This window comes from Camelina sativa, chromosome 15, assembly GCF_030686135.1.
Source record: "Camelina sativa cultivar CO46 ecotype springtype chromosome 15, ASM3068613v1".
Classification (NCBI taxonomy): Eukaryota; Viridiplantae; Streptophyta; class Magnoliopsida; order Brassicales; family Brassicaceae; genus Camelina; species Camelina sativa.
Window position 1 is genome coordinate 14,442,190 of NC_141894.1, and position 14,970 is coordinate 14,457,159.

At 36.6% G+C, this 14,970-nt stretch overlaps 1 pseudogene across 1 annotated transcript; it reads left to right on the forward strand.

Moving 5' to 3' along the window:
* The first annotated feature begins 2,447 nt into the window (after positions 1-2,447).
* LOC104746849 (uncharacterized) lies at positions 2,448-11,149 on the forward strand (annotated as a pseudogene). The gene is made up of 21 exons (XR_015581645.1): positions 2,448-2,638; positions 6,949-7,270; positions 7,371-7,472; positions 7,548-7,607; positions 7,693-7,919; positions 7,985-8,093; positions 8,186-8,366; positions 8,453-8,494; positions 8,601-8,727; positions 8,805-8,907; positions 9,028-9,123; positions 9,210-9,256; positions 9,343-9,466; positions 9,559-9,621; positions 9,719-9,778; positions 9,857-10,018; positions 10,147-10,220; positions 10,289-10,579; positions 10,660-10,741; positions 10,843-10,948; positions 11,057-11,149. The product of XR_015581645.1 is annotated as an uncharacterized LOC104746849 (transcript).
* Positions 11,150-14,970: the final 3,821 nt, after the last annotated feature.

Genomic DNA, 14,970 nt, shown 5'->3' on the forward strand with positions numbered 1-14,970 from the left:
TGTTACAAGATAAAATCTAAAAACATGTATATCACTATTTAATTATTCATAATAATTTTTTAAAAATTTTACTCGCGTAATAACGTGGGCCGTATCTAGTATGAATATAAAGATACTCCGTATATATTAATCTGTTAACAATAAGCTCAGATTCATTGTGTTAAATCTGTCGAATTTATCATAAATAAATAACTCAATTATATAAAACTTAATATTTTTTTTTGATAATGTTATTGATATCAGCTAACTTTATGCAATTATGATGTTTAGTTACTTTGATAATTTAATTATTATCGTTAACTTATATATAAATCCCTCTTGATATATTCATGTCGCTTAACTTCGAAGCAATTCGCAGTCTCATCGTCACCATCGTCTTCCCTAACATTGACTTATTATTTTTAACGTATAACTAGATTTTAAACCGCGGTACACCGTGAGACGATTGCTTAACTAATTTTTTTAAAAAATTGTAGTTATATATATATATTTATTGTTTAAATTTATATATTTCAATTTTTGGTTATTAGTTCTAGAATGTGACTGTAGTATACAGAGAGATAGTTTCTTTTTACATAATCGTAATTAAATTAATTCAATATTATATATGTAATATTCTTATATTAATAAAACAAACAAATGAAATGATGAATTACCCGTATTGGCTCGCCATTTGACCCCGTCCATAATAATTTATTATCGATCTAGAATTGAGTATCTTTTGAAATTGTCAACATGTATATCATCAAAGGTTTGCATTCTAAGATTTACTCCATCTTGTACCATGAGACAATTTTTGTTCTTTAACTATTAATCTTTAAAAGAGCCTATGAAGTACAATAAATGAGAATGTTATATCAAAGTATAATGTAAATCAATAACTTTAATCACAAATTTGACAATCCATAACGTATATTGACATAATCATAAATCCTAAGTCCTAACATCCTAATATAAAAAGAAAAAAAATGATATTAGAGAGGACAAAATAAGTAAAAAAGACGTAATAAGTCGCACATAACTCACCTTTTCATTGGCGTTTAACGTTGTGGTAGAAGAACTGGTTTGTTTATGAGAAGTATTTATAGTGGTTTAAAAAAATGCTAGGAATTTTTCTAGGAGTGATTTCCAAAAATCTTGGTTAAAAAATTGGAAATATCTTTAAAAAAATCATTATTTTCGATATGTTTTGTAGGATTAAAAAAATTATTTTGGAATATGCTAACATGTATGAGTGTAAATGTCGTAATTAACTACATACCTTTATTATAAAAAAAATTTTCAATTGCTTATCAATTTAGTAATCTATCTTATCAACTTAAAATTTCATACCCAAATAATATATAAATATTAAACTTGTAACGAAAAAAGGAAAAAGAAATTACTTGTGTTCAAATATTTTAGGAAAACATTTCTTTCCATACCCAATTTTTGTTTTTGTTTTTTTAATATCTTAATTACAATTGCATTGAGATGTAAATATTTCACAACTCCAAACCTTCTTTGCCATAACTACTGCAAAAATGTTAATATAGATATACATTTGAGATTCATAGTTTCGTTACCGGATAAAAATACAGGTTTAATCTATTATTTATCTTTATATCGTGATAGTTCAAGTGAAATTATTGTAGAGTTATTTTTGTCATTATAAAAAAAAAGGAAAGAGAACTAATTAATAAATCATATTCTTAATTTTTCATTCCTCTATGTATATATATTAATATAGCCCTTTTGCATCCCCCTTTTAATAAAAGGGAAGTACACAACTTAATTTTTGTAGACTTTATATTTTTTTATAAATGGTTATAAATGCATATAAATAGGTTATATATAGGATATACATTAACCATAAATCGTTAACCATACATTTACCATACATTAACAACTCTTCATAATAAATAATAAATACATAAATCCCATAAATCGTGGAGCAAATATATCTTTGGTTTTTTAATCGGATAATATATTATAATAAACAATAGTAAAACATAATAGGCTTCTACGATAACATAGGCCCAACTATGGTATTGTAAATCGTTTGTTTAGTATCTTTCAATCCACATATGCTCCATTAATCAGAAGAAGAAAATATACAAAAGATCCATATTTTTAACATTTTCTGAGAAAACATATTTTTAAAATTATGATTGTTTAAAAATATTATAAAAATAAAAATAAAAGACAAACAACAAACATACATGATCATTTTTAAAAAGTAAAATTTGAAAATACAACACTTTAAATAAAAATTAAATTATAAATGAAAAAGATTCTAACATGTGATGTATCACGGGTCCAATTCTAGTTTACACACATTTAAGTAGTACATAATATCAAAAATATCTAGTTTGTATAGTAAAAATCTCTTTATTTTTATTTTTTTTGTGTACCGTTGAGAATCTACAAAATTGAACATTTCTCTTTAACAAAAATTAGGAAAAAAGAAAAAGAAAATGAAAGTGGCGGTGATAGGGGGTGGGGTGGGATAAGTGGATTAGGAAGTGCCTACATACTTGCGAACCAAGGAGTCGAAGAGGTCGTCTTGTACGAGAAAGAAGAGTCATTGGGAAGTCATGCGCGAACGGTGCGTTTCGATGGCGTTGACTTGGACCTTGGTTTCATGGTCTTTAATCGTGTACGTATCTCTTTTCCTAGGCCATTTCCGACCTGTACAATATCGAAAGTGCCAATTTCTACTTGTACAAAAATAAAATTAAAATCTTATACCCAATAAAAAAAATAGTGCCGATTTCAAAGTCAAAATCAGCAAATATTAGTCAAACGCTGACACAGATGACATATGTCTAGTGAGGTGGCGTTGCATATCAGAAGTTCTGATTCAGAACGACGCCGTTTTGGTGTTGTAATTTAATTTTCCAAAAAAGTGTGCTACACACGGCTCGAACCCGGGCCCATCAAGGTTTTCGAACAAACCTTTTACCATCTGTTCCCACAAACTTATTTGATATAAAGGGAAGCTTCCATGTTTATAACTATGTACCTTACTAGAGAAATTCATTGTGTTCACCGTTCTTCCATCTCCGTCGCTTCTTCCGGTGGTTTGCTCTGTTTCTGGTGCTCAACCTCCGCGAATTATCAGATTTAAAGAGATTATTTTACTGAAATTTTTTTGTAAAATAACATTATGGGCAGCTCTGGGAGAGGAGGAGCCAACGGAGCTGGATCTGGATAGAGAAGAAACAACGGCGGAGCACGACCAAGAGCAGCATCGACGATACCAAGGAAAAAAGGAAGAGAAGGAGGATGAAGATTCTCGTCCAATGAGTATATTATAAGCATAAAAATTACATAATATTTCGAATAAAGTTGTTAGATGATTTGGTAAAAGCTGTGCTTTAAGGTCTTGCATGACCGAGGTTCGAGTCTATGCTCTTACACATTTTTTACAAAAATTAAATTACAACACCAAAACGGCGTCGTTTTGACATACAACGCCACCTCACAAGACATGTGTCATCTGAGTCAGCGTTCGACTAATATTTACTGATTTTGACTTTGAAATCGGCACTAATTTTTTATTGGGTATGAGATTTGAATTTTATTTGAGTACAAGTATAAATTGGCACCGATAGTTTGTACAAGTAAAAATTGGCACTTTCGATATTGTACAGGTCGGAAATGGCCTTTTCCCCTCTTTTCCTTTCGCTCATTTTTCTTTAAATTTTTTTTCATAGAACTCAAAAGTTTTTTGCCCAAAAGAAAAAGAAATAAATAAATATTTCTCTCTAAAAAGTTATATAGTTGCTAGAATTTTCTTTATTTTCGTGAAAAATGTGATGATAATTGAGGCTTTTTGCCTTTATCCACTGGTCCACATACCTCTTGTCTTGTGCTTTTTGATTCACTGTACGTTTTTTTTTTTACTTTTCTTCAGTATGTCAAATTTATGTTTTGATTTGCTTTCTAAAACGTTTGGAATTGGATACACAGAACTTGGATTACATTATACAGATAATATAAATTACACGTCTTCCGTCATAATGGTTTTGCGACATGAAATTACAGGCTTTTATTCTAAATTTTATACCTTTTAAAACTATATGTTAATTGTACATAATTATGAATTCTTTATTTTTGGAATATAAAATATTATATAGTGGTTATAGACATTTTTCATCGGGTACTCGTTTATTCGGATAATGGTAAAGGATTGGGTATCTAAAGGATCAATCATTTTTATTGGATACTCTTTTTTCCGGGTATCCGCTATTTGCGGGTTGAGTACGAGTAACTTTTCTCTACTACCGGTAAGGGTTAGGGTAAAGGGTATCAAAAATTTTAAGGGTACTGTCTCGTATCTAGCCCTAATGATTATGACCAAATCTAAAAAGTTTTTTTTTTTTAAATAAGTCAAAACTCAAACATACGTATTGTTTGATGTTATAGAAATGTCAAACGTACGTATTTATAGACGAAATAGCTGTTCTCGTACGATCCCGACCCTACATGGTGTTCAACTAAAGACCAACTACAAATATGATGGTTTTAAAGTTCTTGTACGACTATGATTTATTATGACATGAGTACCTGACTGAAACAACCCTTCCCGTTTTTTTTTTTAATACCTTAATGTACTAGTGGTCTCATACCCACTAACATCCTAACAACAATCAATAACCGCGGATAACCAAATAAAACAGTTTCCATTAATCCAATAAGAATACCAACAGCAATAGCTGTTCCATCATCCGCACATACTGAGCATCCACTACCTCGGCCCCCGGCTGTACACCTGCCTGCAAACCCGCCACAGGCTGCACCGCTGGAAACTGCCCACCAACTACTGGATCCTGCCCACCAACCACTGGCGGCACTACTGGATCCTGCCCACCAACCACTGGCGGCACAACTGCTGGAAGTCGCTGCAAAACCTGAGCTAGCAAGTCCATCAAGACATCCTCCCTGCCCGGAGCACCCTCAGCTGCAACCCCCACACCCGGGGCAACACCGTGACTGATACCGGGCCCATCCGCCCTGCCGTCACCCAAACCAGCCTGGTCTCCAGACACACTAGGATGAACCTGTGACTCTGCCACCTCCTCACTGGCCATGCTCTGGGTCACACTCACACTGGCCTCAGGAACCTGACCTCGTCCCCGACCACGACCACGACCACGCCCACGACCACGACCACGACCGCGACCAACAGCATCCTCACCTCTAACCATCTGTATCATCCAAGAACAGAAGGCTAAGCAAACAATAATTCTAATACACAAAAACACAACTTACCGTGGAATCACAAAACAGGCTCGAAGAGGATGTTCTAGGACTTCATGCCACACACAATTGACCGACTCACACAATCAATCACAGCATGGAATCCTAAACATCAACAACAAAAATGCAATGAACCCTAGACCTAGAACCGTAAGGGCTTTGATACCAAAATGAAACAACCCTTCCCGTTTTTTTTTTAATACCTTAATGTACTAGTGGTCCCATACCCACTAACATCCTAACAACAATCAATAACCGCGGATAACCAAATAAAACAGTTTCCATTAATCCAATAAGAATACCAACAGCAATAATCCAATAACCAATAACGAAATAGCAAAGTTCCAACATCCTACAATGCTCTATCAACTCAATACTAGCAACCTAATAATAGCTAGACCACAATCAATCAAGCCTCTAGAACATCCTCCTCCTCATTGCCTCTGATTCCACGATCACACCTTTCCTTTACCTGCACACCACAAACAACAATTGAGATACGTAAGTATTATCATAAATACTTAGTGAGGCCGTCCTCCCATCTACTAGGTTATACACACAAGCATATGAGACTCCCAAGTCAACAAACAACAAGAACATAATCAATACATCAAACCAGGAAAATAAGACTCGGCAGGTACTAGTGTCGACCGATGCTAACTCGGTGTCGACCGATGCTACAGGAACTGGTGCCGACCAATGCTGCAATGGTGCCGATCGATGCTACTCAAGACGGTGCCGATCGATGCTCCTCAAAAGTGGTATCGATCGATGCCTCTTCTGCAGACACGATCTACGCGAAACTCAGCGACGAACTCCGATTCCAATCAACACAAATTCGACTCCAAACACGTCTAACCATCTCGGAAATCACTAGAAATCATAAATACAATGTACCCAAGCAAGCAAACACCACAAACCACAAGGAATCACACAAAACAAAGGAGATCTCATGCTTAGATCAACCATGGTCAAGCACTCACCTCATGAACAGGAAGATTGGATTGAGAAACGTGGGAACCAACACCTCCAGAAGCTCCCTCTTCGTTTCCAGCAACAGCTAACACTTCTACAGCCTCAGATCTCTCCAAAATCTCCAAGAACAAGCCCAGAAAATCTCAGAAACGTTTTTCTCTCTTTTCTCTCTTTCTTTTCACTCAACGGCGACAACAATGAGACTTCCCCAAAACCCTTAATTCGTCTCTTAACACCTTAAATGCGATTTAGGGATTTTAATTGAACCAAACCGAACCAATCAGTAATTAAAACGAACCCGACCAAATCGGAACACATGGTGTCGATCGATGCCCCCAAGGGTGTCGATCGATGCCCCCAAGGGTGTCGATCGACACCCACACCAAATTTACAAAATTGGTTCGCGGATGTTACAAACACTGATAGGTTAACTAATTATCATCTTATGACTTTTCAAACTTGCGAAATAATACTTTTGATTTGTGTTTTATTAGTTTTGTTAAATTAGTTTTATGAATTGTCGGATTGTGACATTGTGTCCTTTATTGGGACGATATTGCATCTTGTCTAAATTCTACATAACTGATCTGATTCATATTACACACACAAGTTGTCTCAAAATGTTATGAAAACGAAAGGAAATGTAAAAACATATCCATAGGATCATATCTTCAAATGTTCATAGCTCGACCTTTTGATATTTTAATCATACATTAAATATGTTGATAGGTTACATATCCAAATCCAAACATGATGGAGTTCTTTGAGAAACTTGGAGTAGACATGGAGGTTTCTGATATGTCGTTCGCAGTGAGCCTTGACAATGGCAAAGGTTTCGAATGGGGATGCCGAAACGGTGTCTCTGGATTGTTTGCTCAGAAAAAAAAACGTTTTAAATCCGTATTTCTGGCAAATGATTAGAGAAATTGCTAAATTTAAAGAAGACGTTTTAAAATACATCGAGGGTAACCCCGCAATTGATAGAAACGAAACCTTGGGAGAATTCCTTAATGCTCGTGGATACTCTGAGTTGTTTCAGAAAGCTTATTTGGTGAGGTTGTTTATCTTTATAATGGATAAGTTGTCAAAATGTTATTTGAAGTTTTCTTGGACTAGGAGTAACCTCGAAGATATATATGTCTGTGGAGTAGGTTCCCATATGTGGTTCGATATGGTCATGCCCATCAGATGGTATCTTAAATTTCTCTGCTTACTCTGTTCTTTCGTTTTGCTGCAACCACCACCTTCTTCAGGTTCAAAAAACTTCTCACATCTTTCCCCTTTTTTATTGTTTTTGGTTTTTCTTAACTTAATTTCTCCTTTTTCAGATCTTTGGGAGGCCACAGTGGCTGACTGTTGCAGGATGTTCTCAGACTTATGTCGCAAAGGTTCGAAGCTAGACCAGTGATATGTACATATTGTTGTGTTTAAGGCATATACTCATTTGAACCTAACTTGCTATCTACGGATCAGGCTAGGGCAGAATTGGAGCGACTAGGATGCAAGATCATAACAAGCTGCGATGTAAAACTTGTTTCGACATCCAAAAATGGTTGTGTTGTTACAAGTGGAGATGGATCTGAGGAAGTTTTCGATAGGTGCATCTTGGCTACGCATGCCCCAGATGCTCTGAGATTGCTTGGTGAAGAAGTCACATCTGATGAAACTAGAGTTCTTGGTGCTTTCCGATACGTTTACAGGTTCACAAAATTCCCAACTTTAATTATCTTTTTCTATAAAAAAAAAAAAAAGTGAACCAATTAATTAACATTTTGTCATCGATGCCAAGGAACCAAGCAGCTTGGAGCTCGTGGAACTTCTTAGGAAGTACGGAAAAGAGAGTGTGTGTAACATACTGGCTCAATATACTTCAGGTATACGAAACAATCTACTTATTTTTCAAAACACTTGTTCGGCAAGAAAGCAATGACTTGAAGCTAAATCTTGATGAGATTTGTTGGTGCAGAACCTTAGCGAGAAATGTGAACCATTCTTTGTAACACTTAACCCAGACCAGCCCCCAAAGAAAGCATTGCTCAAATGGACTACTAGTCACCCTGTACCTTCAGTTGCAGCTTGGACAGCTTCACAAGAGCTTCACAAGATTCAGGGCAAACGTAACATATGGTTCTGTGGTGCATATCAGGGTATACCATATATTTTGAAAACCAAAACCATAAACATATAAGTCCGTTTTTTCATTGTCTAATCTTTAGCTGAGTTTACCTTTCAGGTTATGGTTTTCATGAAGATGGACTAAAGGCAATGATCAAAAGTCTATATAATCAAAGCTCCTTACTCTTTACAGCATATTGCATGTTTGTAGTAACTAACAGTTTTAGAAATTGTCTTATTCAGGCTGGTATGGCAAACTGCGCGAGGTTTGCTAGGTAAAGAATCCGCTCTTTTGAACAATCCGCGGCATATGGTCCCTACCTTGACAGAAAAAGGGGCTCGGCTTTTCGTGACTAGGTTTATGGGACAATTCATATCGACTGGTTGCGTAACGTGAGGCTCATCTCAATTTTAGATAATATTATGTTAAAACCATTGTTACGTTAATATATTTACTATAAACTTAACAGAATACTTGAAGAAGGAGGAACTATATTCACATTTGGAGGCAAAGATCTTACTTGTCCGTTGAAATCTATTCTCAAGATTCACAGTCCTCAATTTTACTGGAAGGTACATATATAAATATGACAGTAAAATGTTATAATAGCCATTTCATTATTTCATAGTTCAAGAACCTGGTTTTTGATTCTTGATTTCTCGATTTCTTGATTCTTGTGTTTCGTCTTTTAGGTTATGACACAAGCGGATTTAGGACTTGCAGATGCTTATATCAATGGAGATTTTTCTTTTGTAGATAAAGACTCTGGACTTTTGAATCTGATTATGGTACATAGTTGTAGATTAAACTATAGTTTTCATCTTTCTGAGTTATTTTCTAATATTTTCTGCTAAATCAATTAAACTTTCTATAGATTCTCATTGCTAACAGAGATACAAAATCAAATCCCACTAAGAAAAGGTGATGGTTTGATTTATTTATTTTTTGCATTAAGAAGCTAGGATTTGCCAGCAAGCTATATTTCCTAAGCTTCCACACTTTTGCAGGGGATGGTGGACACCAATGTTTCTAACTGCCGGTGTAGCATCTGCAAAGTATTTTCTAAAGCATGTCTCTAGACAGAACACATTAACACAAGCTCGTAGAAACATTTCTCGTCACTATGATCTTGTATGTAGCTTGAACCTCCACCTCCATGAACATTTCTCTTTTTTTTTTTTTTTTGGGTTTATAACTAAATTCTCTGTTGGGTTATTTCACAGAGCAATGAGCTTTTTGGTTTCTTCTTGGATGATACCATGACTTACTCCTCTGCAGTATTCAAGGTTACTTATCAAAGAACTTCCATGGAGTTTTTTTTTTTGTTTCTCTTACGTTACTATCATTCTGACTTGAACCTTTTTGTCATTATCACGTTTATAGTCAGACGATGAGGATCTTAAAACTGCACAGATGAGAAAAATATCTCTTCTAATTGACAAGGTAAAGCATTTTCTTGATTTGAAACAAGAACCTGTGAAATTTCCTCTGTTCTTGAATAACCAAAGGGGAACATTTCAGGCGAGAATAGAGAAGAACCATGAGGTTTTGGAGATTTGATGTGGATGGGGAACTTTGGCCATAGAAGTTGTGAAAAGAACTGGATGCAAATATACAGGCATTACACTATCTATTGAACAGCTTAAGTATGCAGAAGAAAAAGTGAAAGAAGCTGGACTTCAGGTTTCGTATAATCCATCTCTTGATCTGACTTCTGATCCTCTTAAGATATGACTAACTATCTTTGATAAGTTTTCTAATACCAGGATCACGGTGCCTTATGATCAACAATGTTACTTCTGAATCACCAGGATCGGATAACGTTTAAGCTCTGTGACTATCGCCAACTGTCTGATGCTAGCAAATATGACAGAATTATATCTTGGTAAAAATCTTTCTTTTGCTTTATAATCTGCTTTATCAGTTATGACATAACATTTCTTGATGTTGCAGCGAGATGATTGAAGCGGTTGGCCATGAGTTTATGGAGAAGTTTTTCAGTTGTTGTGAAGCTGCACTTGCACAGAACGGCATTTTTGTCCTACAGGTAACACTTCTTCAGATCCCTCATGGTTCCCTCATTTGCACAACCGTACCATTGATGGATTCAATTTCTAAACCCGATAAGTTGTACGATGAGACCAGACTAAGTTCAGGTTTCATAACGGAGTACATATTCCCCGGTGGATGTCTTCCTTCTTTAGCCAAAGTTACTTCTACAATGGCCTCTTCCTCTAGGCTATGGTAAAGTCTTTTTCTTTATCAGAGTTTAGCTTCAAACGACCTAATTAGTATCTAACACTTGAAAAGAAAAAAAAATACAGCATTGAAAACGTTGAGAACTTTGGGATAACATTACTACCACACGTTGAGATGCTGGAGGAAGAACTTCTTAGAGAGACAAAAGTAAGATAAACTTCAAAAAAAAACTCTTTCCTCTATTTTGCTTTTTCAGGAATCAGTATGTTTGTTCACTTGTTCAAGAAAAGTAACTATTACATGCACAGACAAGTCATGGATCTTGGATTCGACGATAAATTCATAAGGACATGGGAGTACTATTTTGACTACTGTGCAGCTGGTTTCAAGACACTTACCCTTAGGAACTACCAGGTAACACGAACACTGGAGCATTAACCAGACAAATTGCCTTGTTTCTTTCATCAGTCTCATTTTAAGATTTGACTTTGATTAACTAAATGCATTTCTGCGACATTGTAGATAGTTTTCTCACGTCCAGGGAACGTAGCTGTATTCGGTGATGATGATCCATTCCGCAGCTCTCCTTTTAATTCAGAAATAAAACAACACTAGATGAAACAGTTTCCAATCTAAACTACTTCCACTGTGAGGATTATACGCTTTAATCCACTTGAATCGAACTCCGAAAGAAACAAATAACGAAACAGAACTTAAGAAAAGAAAAGAAATCGAAAATGAGAACACCACGAATTTAACGAGTTCACGTCCAAACTGGAACGCTACGTCTCGCCGGAGACAGTACTCCGGAATCCACTAGAATCACTTCTTCTCCGATTACAACCTCTCAAGCTTTTCTCTCTTCTCTCCTTTTGTTCTTTTACAATCTCTCTAGATCTAACTGACTCGAGATCTAACAAACTTTTTAATTTGAGATAAGATTGAGGAAGAGAAAGATCACCGACGTTTAAAGGTAAACACTCTGTTAACTCTGTTAGACGGCTAACTGTCACACGTGCTTCTCACGTGTTCTTCTTAAACCAGCTTGAGAGTAAACCTTCTCATTCACAGAGTGTAACTCTCACACTTAGACTCTTGAAGTAAAACTAAGTCAAACTCTTCAATTCTCCACCTTGACTTCGTTTTGCTTCTGCAGTCTCTGTAAATCTAGTCTTGGACTCCACCTCTGGAACTTGAACTTTACCATCCATTCTTTAGACTGTACCATCTCTTCTTCCTTAGCTCCACTGCCATCAATACTTGAGCTTAACCGCTCTATAATACTTGAGCTTGACCGCTCTAAAAACTGAGTTTTACCACTCAATGATTTGAAACCCGGAGCACCTGCAATGCTCCTTCGAACTTCTCCACTGGAACCACTTTAGTAAAAATATCAGCCGGATTGCACTCAGTTGCAATCTTCACCAACTTAACCAGATCTTCACTCACAATATCTCTGATGAAGTGAAGCCTGATATCAATATGCTTAGTCCTCTCGTGATGAACAGAGTTTTTCGCTAAAGCAATAGTACTCTCTGAATCACTATGTACCTCTACAGACCCTTGAGGAAAACCAAGTTCCTCCGCCAAACCCTTAAGCCAAATCGCCTCTTTAACAGCCTCAGTAAGTGCCATGTATTCAGCTTTTGTCGACGAAAGAGACACCACCTTCTGAAGTCTTGACTTCCAGCTAATTGTGTTTCCTCCGACTGTAAAGACATAACCTGTGATCGACCTCCTGTTATCACCATTATTCGCATAATCTGAATCACAGTAGCCCCTTAGCAAGAAATCCTCCTGTTTCTTGTAGCATAACTTCTTTTCTTCTGTTCCTCTCATGTATCTCAAGACCCACTTGGCCGCTTCCCAATGTTGCTTCAAAGGCTTACTCATAAACCGACTTATCACACCAACCGGGTAAGCAAGATCTGGCCGAGTGCCTATCATAGAATACATGATGCTACCAACAGTGTTAGCATATGGAATGACCTTCATCCTGTTGAACTGTTCCCTATATTCATTATCAGTAGCTGACCTCAAATGAAAATGAGCTCCCATCGGCGTAGCTACAGACTTTGCCTGATCCATCTGAAAATTTTTCAGAACCTTCTTCACATATCCAGCCTGTGACAAGGTCAACAATCCAGCAGAACGATTCCTAGTAATCTCCATCCCTAGAATCTTTTTAGCATCCCCTAAATCCTTCATTTCAAACTCCTTACTCAATTGTTTCTTTATTTCATCAAATTGAGCTTTATTCACTGATGCTATCAATATGTCATCCATATATAGCAACAAGTAAATGTAGGATCCATCTACCAAGTACCAACTTCTTCCAGTAAACACAACTGTCATAAGCACTTCTAATAAACCCAACTCCTTTCATAAACTCATCAAACCTAAGGTTCCACTGCCTAGGTGACTGCTTAAGTCCATAGAGAGATTTCTTAAGAAAACACACCTTTTCTGGGAAAACCTGATCAACAAACCCTTCAGGCTGAGCCATGACTATCTCCTCATCTAAAAAACCATGCAGAAATGCTGTCTTGACATCCATTTGCTGCAACTCCATGTTAAAATGTGCCACCATAGACAAAACATACCTGATCGACACATGTTTGACCACAGGTGAGAATATTTCAGTATAGTCAATACCTTCTTTCTGTGTAAAGCCCTTAGCAACAAGCCTGGCCTTGTATCTAGGAGCTTCTACACCTGGAATCCATGCTTTTCTTGTAAAAACCCATCTGCAGCCCGCAACCTTCTTATTCTCTAGTTTATCACCAAGATCCCAAGTGTGATTTTTTTTCATTGAAGCCATCTCCTCTTTCATAGCTTCATTCCACTTCTCCCAATCTGGATCACTAAGTGCTTCCTGATATGACCGTGGTTCTGCTTTACCACCATCTTCAGTGTAATATGCAACACCTACCAAATTGGACTCGTTATATTTTTTATTAAACTTGATAGTCCTTCTAGCTCTATCTCTGACCAACTGATAATCACTCAGGTCTTCTTCACCCTCATCAGACTCGGTTTGATCTTGACAGTCTTGATTCTGTTCATGACTTGCAGAAACTTCACTAGTGTTTGGATTCAAGGCAGCTCCACTATTTTCACCAACCAGTTGAGTAACTCCACCTTGATCAGTAACTCCATAACTTGTTTCAACATTTTCAAGACCAATCTCATACGAACTAACCTGTGTATCATTCTTCAAGTCTTTATACATGATCTCTTCCTTGAATATCACATTCTGACTAATAACACACTTACCTTCTTCCAACAACCAGACCTTGTAACCTTTAACTCCTTATGGATAGCTTGTAAACACACCCTTCTTAGCTCTTGGATTAAGCTTCCCCTGATCTGCATGAATATACACCAAACAACCAAATCTTCTTAACATGCTGAGATCTGGTACTACAGAAGTCCACCTTTCTTCTGGAAGAGCAAAATCAAATGCAGTAGAAGGTGATCGATTGATCAAATATACGGCCGTAGCTGCTGCCTCAGCCCAAAACCTTTTCTCTAAACCGCTTTCACTCAACATGCTTCTGACCTTATCCATTATAGTCCTATTCATCCTCTCTGCAACACCATTTTGTTGTGGAGTATATGCACAAGTCTTTTGCCTTACTATTCCCTCGTCCCTACAAAACTTATCGAACTGGTGATTGCAATACTCCAAACCGTTATCAGTTCTTATCTTCTTAACCTTTCTGTCAGACTGATTCTCCACCATCTTTTTCCAGTCAACAAACTTCTCAAACGCTTCATCCTTCTTTTTAAGAAAATATATCCAAACCTTCCTTGAATAATCATCGATGAATGAGATGAAATATTGATTATTTCCCAAGGACACTGGGTTATGTGGAGATCCCCATAAATCTGAATGTATATAGTCCAACTTCTTTTTGGTTACATGCTGTGCAGGAGAGAAACTCACTCGATGACTCTTACCAAACACACAGTCTTCACAAAAAGTTAACTCCTTGATACAGTTTCGGTTCAGGCATCCTTTCTTAACCAAAATCTCCATTCCCTTCTGACTCATATGACCTAATCGGCTATGCCAAAGAGCTGTCTCATCTTTAACCCCCTCAGATGAATTTGATTCACTAACCTCTGATTCACCTTGAAGAATATACAATGTTTCCCTTTTGAGACCTTTAAGCATAACTGAACAACCTTTGATCACCTTCAGAACTCCATTTTGAGATTTGAACCAACATCCTTTGTCTTCCAAGGTTCCTAGAGAAATTAGGTTCCTAGACATTGTTGGCATGTACCTTACATCAGTCAATATCACCTGCGTACCATCAGTGTTTCTGATCTTGACACTCCCAATCCCTTTAACCTGAGAGTAAGTGTCATTTCCCATCTTGACAAAACCTGAACCAACCTCCTTGAACTCCACAAACCAATCTCTCCTT